At 32.2% G+C, this 16,391-nt stretch overlaps 1 protein-coding gene across 1 annotated transcript in view; it reads right to left on the reverse strand.

Moving 5' to 3' along the window:
* LOC149422962 (acid sphingomyelinase-like phosphodiesterase 3b) overlaps window positions 1-16,019 on the reverse strand; it is a 375,129-nt gene extending 359,110 nt beyond the window's left edge. Inside the window, exon 1 of the mRNA XM_089632399.1 lies at window positions 15,466-16,019. The gene's annotated coding sequence lies outside the window, so the exon portion shown is untranslated. The remainder of the gene's footprint in view (window positions 1-15,465) is intronic.
* Window positions 16,020-16,391: the final 372 nt, after the last annotated feature.

Genomic DNA, 16,391 nt, shown 5'->3' on the forward strand with positions numbered 1-16,391 from the left:
AAAAAATGCACTTGCTAATAGACAACAAGTCGATTCTATATATACTGATTTCAGCAAAGCGTTTGATAAGGTTTGCCATAAAATTCTTGTTAGCAAACTGGCGAAAATTGGCATAACCGGTAACGTACTATCCTGGTTTAAGAATTATCAGTCTAATTGAGAACTTACTGTCTGCATTAAAGGTCAACTGTCCTACACTTTTTCAGCTACAAGCGGTGTGCCCCAGGGATCACATCTAGGACCCATTCTTTTCAACATATTTATAAATGACGTTACAAATGTATTTAAACGTGTCTTTATTTTGATGTTCGCAGATAATATGAAAATTTACCGAATTATTGACAATATTAATGACTGCTTATTATTACAATCAAATCTCATTAGCTTTTCTGATTGGTGTATCCTAAATAAATTAACCCTCAATGTAAAAAAGTGTCAAGTCATGAAATTTTATAGGAAGAAAAACCCATTGATTTTCACATACTGTATGAATAATCAAGTCTTAGTATCTGTACCCGAAATAAAAGACCCGGGGATAATATTTGACACCAAATTAACATTTATCTCCAACATTAACAATATAACCACTAAAGCGATGCAAATGTTGGGTTTCATATTAAGAATTTCAAAAGATTTAAAAAATTTTAAAACTTTAAAAATATTGTATTCATCCATTGTCAGAAGCCACTTAGAATTCAACTCAACCATTTGGAATCCATTTTACAATATTCATGAAAAATCTATCGAGCGAATCCAACATAAATTTTTACGTAACATAAATTATAGATTAGGTATTCCTATTGAAAACATTAACTACACCTCACTGTTGAAAGTCATGGGCCTTGCCACATTAAAAGAAAGAAGAATATGTTCTGATCTCTTTTTTCTTTATAAAATTGTTAATAACATGTTTGACTCCCCTGAACTCCTTAGGTTGATCGACTTCCATGTGCCTAGTAGAACGGTTCGTCAGAAGGTACCTTACCATTGTAACATTGCAGGTACCAAAGCAGAAATAAATTCAGTAATGAACCGACTACACAGTGCAGGGAATAAATATTGCGTGAACACTAACGGTACTGAATGTCTATGAGCCTATAAACACATTATTATTAAATCTGTATGTCAAATATGAACTTGGCAAACATTAAACGGAGTATGTGCGAACTATTTCTACTACTGTACAAAATACGTTTAAATAAATAAATATTATAATACTTAGTTTAATATTGTAGTACTTAACTTAATATTATAGTACTTTGTTTAATATTATAATACTTAACTTAATATTGTAATACTTAGTTTAATATTATAATGTTTGGTTTAATATTGTGATACTTGGTTCAATATTGTAATACTTTACTAAATGTTTTTCTATTAGACTTTTTATCGATTTTTATCCTAATCTTGCGAAATAGAGATTGTTAATTAGAGTTACATAGTTTATAGGCTAATGTGAACAACAATTTCATCCTTTTCTATTCAATTGATTTGGAGGATATTGGCAGATCATATATTTTTATTTCAGTTACTTAAATTTCATGTTACCTAAGTTTCGTAAACTTTTGTTTCATGTTACCTATATTTTGTTAACCTATGCATTGTTAAATCTTATATTTTATGTAATCTGTATATTCTTATATATTATTTAAACTCTTTACTGTTATTTTATTTAAAAAATATAATTGCATTGTATGTAAAAGCCCTATGGGCGTTTAAATGGAATGAAACTTCTAGGACCAGTGAGACCCGGGAATGTTTGTCTTTCTTAAACAATAAATTAAAATAACATTAGGAATCTCTACTCATTACTCTTGTTCTACTTGGTTCGGTGACCCATCACAAGCGTTTGCTAGGCGCTTCCTGTTCTGCGCTACTTCAGCGGCCTCCGTCCGTAGCAGGCCTAACCTCTCCTCGCATAGCCACTGGATTAACAACAGTAATTTAAAAGACGTAAGTAAAGAAGACGTGTAAAAAAGTATGCGACGCCCGGCCTCAGCGTATTGATGAACCTACGCGTAGGTCCATCATAGCCATGGTCCACTGTAGCTACGGTCGAATTCTTCCTACTACATGCACTAAACTAAAGTGCAAATCTGAACCACATAAGTAGTCAAATAGGCGTGTTCAAAGATATTCGGAGAGTGGTCCGGCTTATTAGACGAAATTAGACGATTTACAGTTATTACACAAATGAGGCAATTAAAATCCATCAAATCCTCATAAATACTTCTTAGTATCCGATATTAGATGGCTAAACCAAAACTAAAAACCACATTAAAAGGATTTACCGTATAATATTTGATAATTTCTTTGTGTCATAATGGAGGACTTAGCCAGCCAAGGAATTAAACTCCCCGCGCCTGGGTGGGAATCAGACGCGATGTAAACTCAGAGTGGTCAGAAATAAAATACAACTTGTATGACGGTCAAAAATGAAATAGAATCTCTAAAATTCAATCAGGACTTTTATAGCCACTATTCACTTGGCAAAGAATGCAAAACTGAAATAAGTGTAATTAGTTAGATTAAGAAAGCGATGTTTAGTTTGGGCATATGGAGTAAACCATTTAATGCTAGGGTTTTTATTGATAAAATGCATTAAAAAAAAATCAGGTAAAATAAAACGATGCATTCATACATACACGAAAATGTGAAAAAAAATACTTCCTTAACTTTTAACGAGCCTTACTCGAGTTAGCTTCTTCTTTCGTATGGTAGAGGGGTCAGAGGGGGACATTTAGATCTGCAAGCCAATCTAGGGCCTCAGGCGTCGCCATGTGGACCTCATCAATCCCGCCGGGGAATGAATGGAGCGGGCATTCGTTGACAATATGTTCGTTGGTCTCCACCGCACCACATTCACACATCGCCGACTCTTTAAGGCCCCATCTGTGCATCATGTGGGCACTGCGGCTATAGGAGCACCTTAACCTGTTGATAGCGGACCAGGTTTTGCGAGGCAATGTGAACCCAGGCTGTCTCTCAGTGGGGTACTATATGATTGCATGAAAAATGATTTTATTGCATTTAATATCAATCGCGGCTAAAGTTGCACACCTGCAGAGCTGTTACCGGGCAAAATAATATTCGCACCACAATGCCTGCTTTTGAAAACGTAAACATGTTTTTGCAAGCTGACGTCACACAAACGCTTGTAGGAGATATTTTAAATAAAAATATAATTAAAACAAAATATTGGTGGATTCAAGTTTTAAAACTAAGCCGGTAACAACGCGATCTGTTCTTACAATTTCTGAGCGTCAACTGAAAGCTGTATTTGCTTCTTTTACTCCATCACGGCACAATCATTTAAAAATATTACAAACTTTTTTTTTTTTTTTTTTTTTTTATTTAATATCAAAATAATATACAAAAATCAAAAAGTCCCAATAAACTACTTTAAAGTAGTTTGTCATTGGGTGCTTTTAACTTAAACAGATTATATCAAATGTATACATTCATATCATGAGAGGTGTAATACAATAAAAATAAAAACAAAAAACAATTAAAGCGTATGCAGTTAGAAATAGTTTGTATTAGAGTCTAGTACAAACTATTTCTTTCAGCTAGCCAATTTTTCAACAAAAAATTTCTTTTTATATTTGTACATTTTTTGATTTCTGCAGGTAACATATTTAAACAATTTGGTATCATGTAGTCTAGCGTTCTTTTTCCATATTTGTTTACATGCTTTGGTACGATTAGTTCCTTCATTTAATGTAAATCGAGTATTGTAAGTGTGTTCCAGTCTATTTATGTACATAGGGCTATTTACTAAGTGCAATGAGCTGTTTACTGCGGGCATCAGTTGAGCCAGAGGCATCTGTCATCATTACCATAGTGGGGCGTCTCCGTGTGCCGGCCCTTATAATCAAATGACCATGCCGCCGCTGAATTCCTGCTGGCTACCGACTTAACTGCCCAATGCCGCTGATCACCTTAAGTCTGGCCAATCCTTGCTGCATTGACGCTGACAACCTAGAGGCTGGCCAATTCTTCCTGGCTACCGACTGAATTAGCCACCGATGCTGATAATCTAGAGGCTGGCCAATTCCTCCTGGCTACCGACTGAATTAGCCACTGATGTTGACAACCCAGAGGCTGGCCAATTCCTCCTTGCTACCGACTGAATTAGCCACTGATACTGATAACCTAGAGGCTGGCCAATTCCTCCTGGCTACCAATTGAACTGGCCACTGCTGTAGCAGTTGCCTGCGCCATTTGCTGTATTGTATGTCGCGATGATGCATAATGTGCTCCAATCTGAAATTATCATTGAAAGAATTCCGATTGTCTCCGTTTCTATCTGTGTATTAAAACCCAGTTGTATTGAAATACATATAACTATTTCTTGTGAATTGGGTTGGCTGTAAAAAATAGCTAACTATATGCTACACCCTTTTGTACGTTCTGTATACCAGTACAATACATCTAATTAAAATGTGAATTATGATTTGAATCGTCTTTCTTTTATGATGGTTTGGATAGAACACCTTACGGTGTTTTACTTAGATCATTGCCCATGTTGAGGGCTGATGTGTGCCGATGCTTCTATTTAGTCTTTTCTTGTACAGGCAAACACGTCCCGTATAATTACTTACTCTGTTCAAAAACAAAGATATTCAAGTAACCAAATGGAATCACTAAACTGCTGCTAAATTTTAAAATAAAGTAGCTTTTCGTGATTGTCTGTTTGTGCGCTTAGTTCACCTTAACTACGCAACAAAACTTAATACGGTTTTCACTTATAATATTTCTTCCGGAAGGTATATGTATAAAAAACATGCATATTATATTTATACATAGTATAGAAAAGTCAACGTTTTGTAATCAAGTAAATATATATATTTTCGGGCGCTTTAATTGCTAACTCTGGCTAAATCTTAGAAGATTCAACAAAATAATGTACTCCAGAATTTTATATCTAAAAAACCTAAAGAAATGATTTTTATTTTCTACATTTATTATTTGTTATTTGCGGCGCTATTTTGACCGGTAAAATATTAATTCTAATCCAGTTAAATGTATTAGTAATGATGAGCATTTAATTTATATTACCTTCACCACACGTGATTTATATCAATATATTTGATAATATCCCAATTTGAAAAATCAAGTATATATATATATATATTAAATAGACATTATATACATATATTTAAAATGTCATCACGTTATACACCAAATCGGTAACAAGCAGGTTTCGCGAACTACAATAAAAGAGATTGTGGCCTAAATAATAATTTTAAAAAATTTGAACCCTTTACAGTGTTTCAAACCTTCTCATCTATCCCTGAGTGCAAGCTGTAATACCTCTGCCGTAAAGCTTATCAAATAATTTAATATCTCGAAGTGCAAAGCGTAGGTTCACAAATACAGTACACAAAGCACGAAGTAGAGAGTAGCGTAGCTGGAACAAGGAGGGCTTGTAATTAAAGTTGTTAAAGAACTTACTGATTCGGAAATACAGAGGCATAAATTCCTTCTTCCGTTTCAGATATTTAATTCAAGCGAATGCTTTCATATTACCCCTTCGCAATTTTGTCAACGTAGTACCACTAAACAATGAGTTATTGGGATGGTCAAAATCCAGCTTTCACTTGGGAAAACTGTTGTCAGTTTGGCACTGATAATGGAACAATGCTTGTGTGCTACACATGGAAGAAGTGAAACGTAAATAATGGAAAATAAAGTAAAATTATGAAAACAATAATAAATATTTCACGATAATGTAATTTATTTGACATTTAAAAAAAACAAACTTTCCACAACTTACTTTAGCTGCCATAAAAATACACGAATCAATCAGAAAAAGGGAATAATGTTGATTTGAAATTTTTACAATTTAACCTGTTGATATAACTGTTAAATTTAAATATAAGAATCTTAATGTCAATATCTACCTGGTCATTTATCATCATCATTATTATACATACATACCGCTTGAAAATGTTCCATGTTACTAAATGTAGTGTTATTTATATGAAGCTGCTGACAAACTACGCAAATAGTTTTGTGGGTTTAAATGATAATAAAAGAAGAAAAAACATAATGTCTCCATTAGCACTTTTTCCAAAAATTGTAAAATATTTATGTTGTAGCTAGTCAAGTCGTTAAGTATCGTTGAATTTTTATAATTAAGTTTTTTGTATCCACTATCCTGAAAAATTCACCACTGTATATGTAAAACTCAAAAAAGAGTTAGGTACCAAAATTTTTAAAGTCTCTTTGGAGATTATTTTTACTTTCCCGTTAATGGTTCGCTGTGATGTGCTTTGGGTGGAATTGTTTAAATTTAATAAAATGTACCACCATTAATATTGACATGCAAAGCATTGGTTGTTGGGTCAGATTGCAATGATGCTATTATTTATCTATTTTGCTACAAAAAGAAGTACTCAAAAATTGGTAGGCAACACAATTCTAATCTTGGGGTTTTGCGTTTTGTCTAGTTTGGTTTTTGCGTTGCCTATTCATGTGGTTGTTTGAATGAATTAAAATGAAACATGGCAACATTCTAAAGAGCAGGAAACCAAACTCACACGCTGGATAAACACGTTATCGCCCGAATTTAATGTTCTCATTTCAAAATGATTGTTGACGCTTTCAATAAAAATGACAATGAAGACAAAATCAATAATTCAACGTTTTGGGGGTAAATCATAATTCGTTATGCAGAAACATTGGTTAATCGAATGGTTTGACAATCAAATTTCGATACATTTTTTTATTACACGTCACAAGAGCGCCACGATCTGTGCAGTGGAGCTATGTTGCGCCCGGTTGGGCGGCGCTGTGAGGCGAGTTAAAATAGGGGCTGTAGGAAGCGATTTGTTAATTCTGGTCTAGAAAAGGAATGTATTATATGAAGAAGGAAAAATAGATGCCAGTAACTCGTTCCAAACACGAGCCGTCTTACGCAAAAACAAGTCGAAGAAGCGGCCCGTTCTCATGAAGCTAACATCAAATGAAAACAGGTGTTCCGCTTGTGTGCGTTGATTTTCACGCACGTGCACCGGTACACTAGGGAACAATGCTGCTAGCTCAATAGAGCAGGATTCATTAAAATATCCGTAGAACATACTCAGCATACCCACATTGCATCCTTCTATTAGAGATGGCAATCGGTCTGTTAACAATGGATTGTCAATCGGATGGACCACCCTTCTTTACACAGAAACAAGTAGGTGTTATCAAGTATTGTGGGGCTACAACCCAGAGATATATCCCAAATTAAATTGTTAAGCGTACTTGGGATTTCTGTAAGGTAAGCAGCTGGTAACTATTGAAGAAACTGCTAGCCTTTCATAAGACGTCCAGTTTATTGGAAGCCAGATTTACTCGGGCTTCTGTAGAGCCCTGATACTTGAGCTGGCCCGGTATACTTACTCCAAGCATTTCAATAGAGTATTTATTGGGGAGATTGCATCCATCAAATTTCACCAGACAGTCTTTGACCTTCCTATTGGCTGAAATCAGTAACGCTTGGGTTTTTGAGACGTTGAAACCAACCAGATTGGCTTTACCCCAGCCACGTACCATCTCAAGATGGTGGACAACTTTTTGTCTCATACCTTTTGGGAACTTTCCAAAAGTGATAGGGAGCTTGTTAAAAACATAACTCTCGTAAACCGTGCTGTCTTCACTGTATCAATGAATCGGTGAACATTCAACGAGATCGTTGATGTGCAACAAAAACAGCGTCGGCAACAGCACAGATCCTTGTGGAACCCCCGCATTGATTTGTTGCGGAGAGGAAGAAGAGCCGTCAACTACGATTTGAATTGTTCTTGTTTTGCGAAAACCCATTAATAAATAACAATTTACTGCATGAATGAAGTGTTTTTTGGTACTAGTACAATTTTCTTCTTCAATAATTCAAAGTTTAAGAATTACGGTAATCTTAAAAACAATATATTTTCTGCTGAGACCCTTTTTACAACAATAATTGTACCTACAATTGACAAAATACACACAAAGACTAAGAATTACCAATATTATCTTCATTTTATTAACGCGTATTTTGGCGGCTATCTATCTAGATTGAGATAACATTCTGGTAAAATCATGCAATCACGTATAAAAAAACAGTTGTTAAAAAATATGCCTGAAGAAAATTAAGAACTTTTTGGTAGTTCTTGGATATTACTGAAAGTCGGAATAACTAAGTGGTAGAGCAAAGCCCCGGCAAGGCGAAGGTACTGTGTTTAATTCCTAGATGCGACGAAATCTTTTATTAATAAACGGAGAGATATTAATATTATCTTCAATGATTACATTCCTAATTATTTCACTTTTTGAAATGGTATACCATCATTAAAACAAAGTCGTCGATGAAGTAATTTATTTAGTCTAATCGGAAGTCTGCCCCGAACTGGCGTGGGATTGTGTTTTCCCGGTGATGTTTAATTTTATACCTGCCAAAGACAGATCACCCTCCACTCTCGAGACTTTTTCGGACTGTTTGAAAACTACAGCCTTTCCCCTTCTTGGAACAAAAATAATGAAACATTAAAATACCCCCACTCTGTACATTAATAACATAGAAACTTTCGAAGAGTTCGATAGGCCACAGAAGTAGGTTTAACTCCGATCTAGGAAACAGTTGTTGAATGCGACTTTCGAAGAAGTCTACATTATTTAAGTTTTACCCATCAATGCAATATACCACTGAAGAAAAAGATAATTCTTACAAATCTGAACATAACATGAAACAGAACAAGACACAGAAAATAAAAAAAAACGGGCATGACGTTTAGTAAATTGGTCCCAATTATCGAGTGGTTTAGACGCTGTCCCGTTAAGGCAAAAGATCTTGGGTTCGTTACCTTGTTGTGACCGTTATTTTTTATGTGTATGGTTTAGTTTCATGTAGCTTATAGTATTATATTCTTTGAATGATAGACAACATTTAGTTATATTATCGTGCAATCGATAATCCTTTATATATATTTTTTTATGATAGACAACATTTAGTTTTATTATCGTGCAATCGATAATCTTTATATATATTTTTACACCTTGTTATTTACGCTACCATGTCCTTTCTTCATTGGAGTTATTTTTCTAAAACACTATATATTTAATTATATTCATTATAGGTACGTATTCTAGTATTTATATTTGTTAAGATTTTTGTACTGACGTGGAAGGATTTTTCGAAATCGAATGGAAGTTTAAATAAATTCGGAAAAATATAATAATTTCAATAAAGTAAAATTTTGTTGAATTTGTAGTGTTTATTGTTCAGTTTTCATACCTGTAAATTAATTTTATTCAATTACATGGTAACATTACTTAAGTTGGTTAAAAAATTATTAAATTTCAAACATTTAAAAGTTTTTTTCAATATCAGTCATTTTGAAGTCTTGATTAAATCTTCTAAGAAAAAAGCGATAAATTCACCCTTTTTACGGTTTTAATAAAAAATAAATACTTTAATTTAGTATATTTACGAAGAAGCGAAGATAATTAATACCGAACTTTGGGGTAATAAGGCAAAAAAATTAAATTCAGATTAAAAAACGGTGGATAAACCAAGAGGAGCGCGAAAATTTGTTTAATTTAAGTGTTACCGGTGATAAATTATTAATAGTAGATAGAAGTAACAGAAAGACGAACAAATTTGAATAATTGATTTAAATTTTCTGTGCTCGGGTAAAATATGGGGAAAGTCAGAAATCCTGGAATATCTCAAATTATCGTTTACAAATTTCATGGGAGGATTGAAGTGAGAACAAATTAATTTGATTTCTGCGTCCGTTCATTAGGATTTAAATCAACCGATTTTATTGATTTATTCTTATTCAAAATCATATTAGTCAATTTTGTCGCCAAATTCACTTTGGACTGGTCGACGATTTCTGCCGTTATAATATTAAGCATTCCCTTTGTCCAAGTTTGAGACTTGTTTAAAATAATAATTGTCATCGTGATGAAGAAACTTAATTGTCACCGTGATGATGAAACTTAATTGCATTCTTAAAGTTGTAGGACATTTAAAGGACAAAATAATTTTTCAAATAAAAACTTTTTTATGTTATTTCGCACAAGATATCCGAAGCCAGTGGAATAATGTAAAAATACATATTGGGGGATTTGTGAGGCCAAAAGAAAACCAAAAAGGAAGAAAAAGGCTCGTTTGGCTAGTAATATATAGTCAACAAACGTGGCTAAAACCATTTCAAACAACGGAAAGTTTTGAATCATAATAGTTGTCTCTTACCGATATATTGAGAGTAGGTTTTTTTTTCGTACGAAGTATAAACAATGTACAACGCCAAAACGGCGCTCTACCAATCATCAAGATTTTTTATTATATACTTATTGAATTTTTGTTGACATTTAAGCATTCACTTTTTTTTCTTAAAAATTTTTACGTGGATATTCGTAAGGCAGATCTGAAAAAATCATATTCTCAAAGATTTTCATAATAATATTATTATGAAAATAATTATTTTTTTTATAACCAATGTGTTTTTATGACAAAATATGGAATAGACGTAGTATTATTCACTGTATTGAAAAAATATTCGGCAAATCCTATGGGATCGAACGTTTCAATTATCCGCAGATTTACTCTGCGCCAAAAATTGAGTTCCGATAGATTTGCTGTCATAACATCCCTTACTTTTCCGGCAGGAAGGTGCTCAATATAATAACACAAAGCATAAAATATAGAAATCTTATGGAGTAATTGCAATCGGGTCAAAAATGAATTATAAAATAATAAAAAAAAGATGTAATTTTTTATTATTAAAAAAAGGTGAAATGTTTATTTTTTTGTATTATATGAATTTTAAGAGTACCTTTGGTTATGAAAATTATTTATATAATGATTTGAAAGTTTTCATAAGAAAATTCTACATAGATACACAAATGGTTTAAACACATATGTTTTTCTTGCTAACGCGGTATTCATTTTTAACAATAGATACCATCCGTGACAAAAAATATCATCTTTCACGAAATATAGACATACACGTCAAAGTCATATTGCACATAAACTCTCAAATACTTCCATTTAACACCATTTGCAATAAATTCAACACTCTCGTAATCCAATCACGGCACAAACTAACACCACACTCAATTACAATCACGACGTATACCAACACAACAAAAGAAACTACAACAAACTACATACATAATATAAAAATGTGTGTATACTTCATTAGTTCGGAGCCCAATAGAGTATAACTTACCTAATATTATGAGGTTCAAACAGATTCTATTGAAAAAATGTAGCATAAATCTTTAAGACATTATAGTTACAAATCTAATACTCTTATTAAGAATATAAACTATATCTGTATAATAATAATCTAACATTAATAAAGCTGTCCGACGGAAAATCGGTATTTGATGTCATTTTCCCCTTATTGACAGCCCGCATTATTGCAATTGATTTCATTCCGTTTTTCTAATAGAATAACACCAACTAAAACTATCTTTTACTGCAACAATAATTCGAATACGAATTTATTTATAAACTCCTTTGTAAACATCTCGGGTAGCCAATATGCAGAAGGAGCAGATATTTTTAGTAGGACTGAAAAAAATTACAATAAAGCATTTTACATGTTTTTTTAAATTAGTAGCTAACATTTTGTTTCCTATAACATGATTGTAAAATTTAGTTCATCATATTAATATGTCTACAGCGTAATTTTTTTTTGTTATAATATTTTGTAAAAAAGGTGTTTTTCTTTACTTAGGTACTGATAATAATAATAATATTTGGATGATTTATGAAGCGCAGTTTTTGTGCAAAGTCACCTCAAGGGCGCTGTATGAATATATCCAAAATTCACTCAACTCAATTTGGACTAAAATCTTTAGAATGTTAAAAAAGTATAGTGATTTAACTAACGAGAAAACGTGCAACCAAATACTAAATGTCTTAAATTCTTAAACTTTATTATTTGAACGAATATCTTAAAGATTAATACTGTAATGTATCTTTTTAATAAGTATAATTAAATAATATTACTATTAAATATTTATTATTGTAGAAAGCATTCACTATTTAATAAAATAAAGCGAAACCTATTGAAATTCTTAAAAACTTGTGGTTTTAAAACAAAAAGTATTTTATTTTATTTTATTATTAAATATTTATTGTAAATTTTAATTATATATTACAAATGTTTATTGTGTTTATAGGATCTTACAATGAGTTTCTTAACTTTTAGTTTATGGTACAATGCGTATAAGTACATACTTTAAAAAAAAACATCATCGTTTGTGATGTAGAAGAAAAACATATACACAAATTTAACCAACATAAATAGAACAAAAACAAAACACGTGAAATGTTAATTATCAGTATAAAAAACTGTGTTCTTAAACAACAAAAATGTACATTAAACACATAATTTTCAGAATATTAGTAACTGATTCAACGTGGGAGGCGAGTAAATGAATGTATCTACATTTTACGTACAAACAACTTACATTCTATGAAAATGTAATCGATAATGCTTACAATCAAAGATTAATGTGACCCCGTTGATTCATTGTTCATTGCATTTGAAATTCTCCCGTTCCGTGTGCTTTTTATCGATCAAATGAAGTATTCAAAGCAAATCCATCATTTGAATAGAAGGAAACAAAGTAATAAACATTCAATAAATTCGAATTCACCCGTGAAATAAGCGTTGTTATGTTTGTTCTGGTGTCGTAAATACCATTACTCGGCGAACCATAGATAGTTTTTATAAATCATTTTTCATTAAAATCATACCTATGATTGATTTTTTTTATTTCGTTAACTCATATCAACATAACAACAGGTGAAATTTACCACTGAAATGCTCCTTCATAGAATATTTAAAGACCCAAGAAATTAGGAAAGGTTATAACGGAAAATGTTTATTTCTTTGATGTTCCCTAAACAATAAATTTCGAGGGTTGTTCGAATAAACCAGAAAACAAATATTATTATTACAACAATTCCCGAATTTCAGCAGTATTATTATTATGACGAATGTTCAATAATTTAAATCTGCTAAAAAGGCGGGCCGCTCTAAATTAGGTCGACTAATATTTAAGGGAAGTTTCAAGTTCCCAAAGATTCTCGGGGAAACTTGGAGAACGTAAAAGCTATGTAGTTAAAACGTTTTTGCGTGGAACCGGGTTAGCTCAAAATCTTACTGAGAGGCGAACCCTTTCGTCCCTGTTTCAAGTTTGATAATTGCTTTAATAATATTATTGAAGTTTATATAAATACCTAATTTTATCGAGCTCTCATAACCTCTCCTACCTAACCGCTGTTTTAACCGCGCTGGAACTTTGTTTTAATGAAACGGTCTGATACGCTGCCACTGAAATCTTTAATCAAAATCTTGAGTGCTGGAATAAAACGTAAATTCTTACGTACTCTTCAATAAGCTTATACGAATTTCGCAGAATTTATTTACACAGGTAGCTACTAAGAAAATAATTCCTCTTGTGAAATTTGAATAAGCTAACATGGTCCCGGTAATAAGGCAGGAAAAATAATAGAATGTTAAAAAATTACTTGAGTTGTGAAATTTTTTTTAAAAATGCTTACACGTATACGTACGTTTGAAATACTTTACTAACAAGCTTGTTGTTTAAAGTTTAAGTAAACCTTGTAAACGTAATAAACCAACTTTAAGAAAACTTTTTTTTTTAAATGTTGAATAATAAAAACTTCCCCTCATGCTGTCAAATTAAGCAAACAGCTGTATGCTTAACATTTCTACATAAAATAGCATGAAATTGCATAATTAAAAAAATATGGAAAGATGTGAATTGATTTTTTTATTAATAATATATAATATACAATATCATAATAATTTTAAAAAAATAATAATAATTAGCACCCCCTACGCAATCACTCCTCGACAATTATTAATCGTCTGTATTAAGTTTACGTATTATGCTATTTATTAAATGCAAAACCACTTGAAGGGAAAATCATGACTTTCTTATTCCTTGTTATGTGATTTGGAAAACAAAGACAGTTTTTCTTAAGGCTACATAAAAAAAAATCTAAAAATTTCTCAAATAGGTTGCAAAAAGTTTCCAACCAAACAAATGTGGCAGGAAAAACGATATTTCTGCTCCGTAAAATATTAAAATCTTTCCCAGAGAAATGTTTTAAAACCTATAATAATACATTTCAACCTTTTCTTCGAATAAATCGCGAAAAACTATTAACAGGTCTCTTTGTTTTACTTTCTTTGTTTCTCCTTATCCCACCTTACTGAACATTTACTTCTCTAACGTATATTTTCACGGCAATATTTCACATGTAAGTATCGTAAACACAAAAAAAGGGAAAAGAATATTAGATCCATTATTTTCTCAGTGCTCTCAGTCGCGTAGTGAGAAATGCAATAAGCTCAAGGAACCAGACAACCCTGTGCAGGGAAAGCTATACGCAAAATGATCTCGAATTATATTATGTAATGCTTTATAAAATGCACAGAAATATCATTGTTTGAATACATATTCTGCTAATTATCATATTTATATCTAAGTAAAACATATTAGCAATAGTTTAAAGTACAACAATTAAAGACAAAATAGAGTTAATTTCAAATCTTAAATATTTTCATAGGGTTCTCAAATAACAGCAATTTTTTACATTATTTTGGTATAGTATCAATCAAATAATAGTTATTTGCAGGGTGTGGAAAGTATGTACCCACATAATTTGTTTAATGCCAATATGTTTTGTCTGTTCTTTCCTGTGGAATGTATTGAAATATATGCAAGGTCAGAAAAACAATTACACTTGCCAATATAAAAAAATAAGATGTTTTTAGTCGTGCTATGCTTCTGATTTGTGTGCTTTACATAATTTTTTTTTTATATTTCACGGAATGTACCAAGATATTTTACGACGAAAAATTTTCCGGTAAGTATCTATTAAGAAATGCATGGTTTTTGTCATTTCTCGGGAACACAGAATATAATAAAATTGTTAATAATTTATTCAATTAATATCTTTTTTACCGCAATTTTTCAAAGTTCCAATTTTTTTTACAAACGAGTTTTTTTTTACTGAGGATTTTAGTAAAATCAGTCAAAACGTAATTACAAGTGATTGATGACAACAAAGAAAGAGTATTTCCAAACTCTTAATTTATCTGGAAAATCAAAACCCAAATTTGTAAAGTGTAAGAAAATTAATTAATTTTATTTCTCGTTATAAGCAATGATATAAAATATTAGTAGTTCAAAAGGAGAGTAAGATTTATCTACAAAATATAGATTTGACAGACTAATTTTTTTCATTAATATGGGGAAATATGTATTTAAGTTTATTTACACAGTTATTTATAAACCAATAAGAATTTTGCATTATTGAAAACGACTTGATATATATTTATATATTTATAAACTTAACTAGAAAAACATGCCAAAAATCAATCATTTACTACCTTGTCTTTCTTCAATATTAACGACGATGGTATAAAAAAAAATTACCTGTGGCTCCAACTAGGTCATCACTTTTCAAGAGTTCAATGTTTGCTTTTGTCACACAGGAAAAAAATCAATGTCTTTTCAATATTGATGTTTTAATTAAGCTAACGATATTCATTAAAAAGCACACTTACATAAAACCATCAGGGTTCACAATACAACAATGCTTATGGTTTAGGTAAAGCGCGACACTTAAAAACACAATTTTATAGTAGAATGAAGCACTTGTGAAAAAAACGACGATAAACACGATCTCAAAAATAAGATAACACTGCAGTAGTAACTAAGATATCTACTTTGATATCTTTCGGCAGAAAGAATAATAATAATATATCTTGCGTAGTACTTACTGTTCGCGTTCAAAACTAACCGAATATATCACGGGATTGTACAACCATTAACGGGACATCCACGATTTAGCACGTAACTAACTTTACGACTCTGGATGTGGAACCGAACGGCGAGTGGAGAGTATGAGAGCATTCGCGCACAGTGTATATCGTAGAAGTTCGAGTACGGAGAGTTCGTAGCGGTGTACGCGGGTAATCGCTACGGCCGGTGGTGCGCGACTGAGGCGGTTGAGGCATCGCGTCAGCAGCGGCGCTACGAGCTGCTAGCTACGAGCTACGAGCCGGCGGCAGCGGTGTCGCGCTACGCCCGCCGGGGAGTGGGTGTTGTTCCTTGTTATACTCACACTCAAATGACATTATTGTAAGAGATTTCGTTTTGTTTGTCTTCCTCAGGGTGCCGATGCATGAACAATCAGACGTGTTTATCTTTCGATCATCACAATTTACGACGCTGACATTATTATAGCTTTCATCTACTACAAATTATTACACATTAACTTACAGTAATTAATTACCGTACATATTTATGCCTAAAATGGTAATATGATCAGACATTACATTCTGGCAGGATGGTAACAT

Source organism: Hesperophylax consimilis, chromosome 6 (assembly GCF_061612785.1).
Source record: "Hesperophylax consimilis isolate HC1 chromosome 6, BYU_Hcon_1.0, whole genome shotgun sequence".
Taxonomy (NCBI): Eukaryota; Metazoa; Arthropoda; class Insecta; order Trichoptera; family Limnephilidae; genus Hesperophylax; species Hesperophylax consimilis.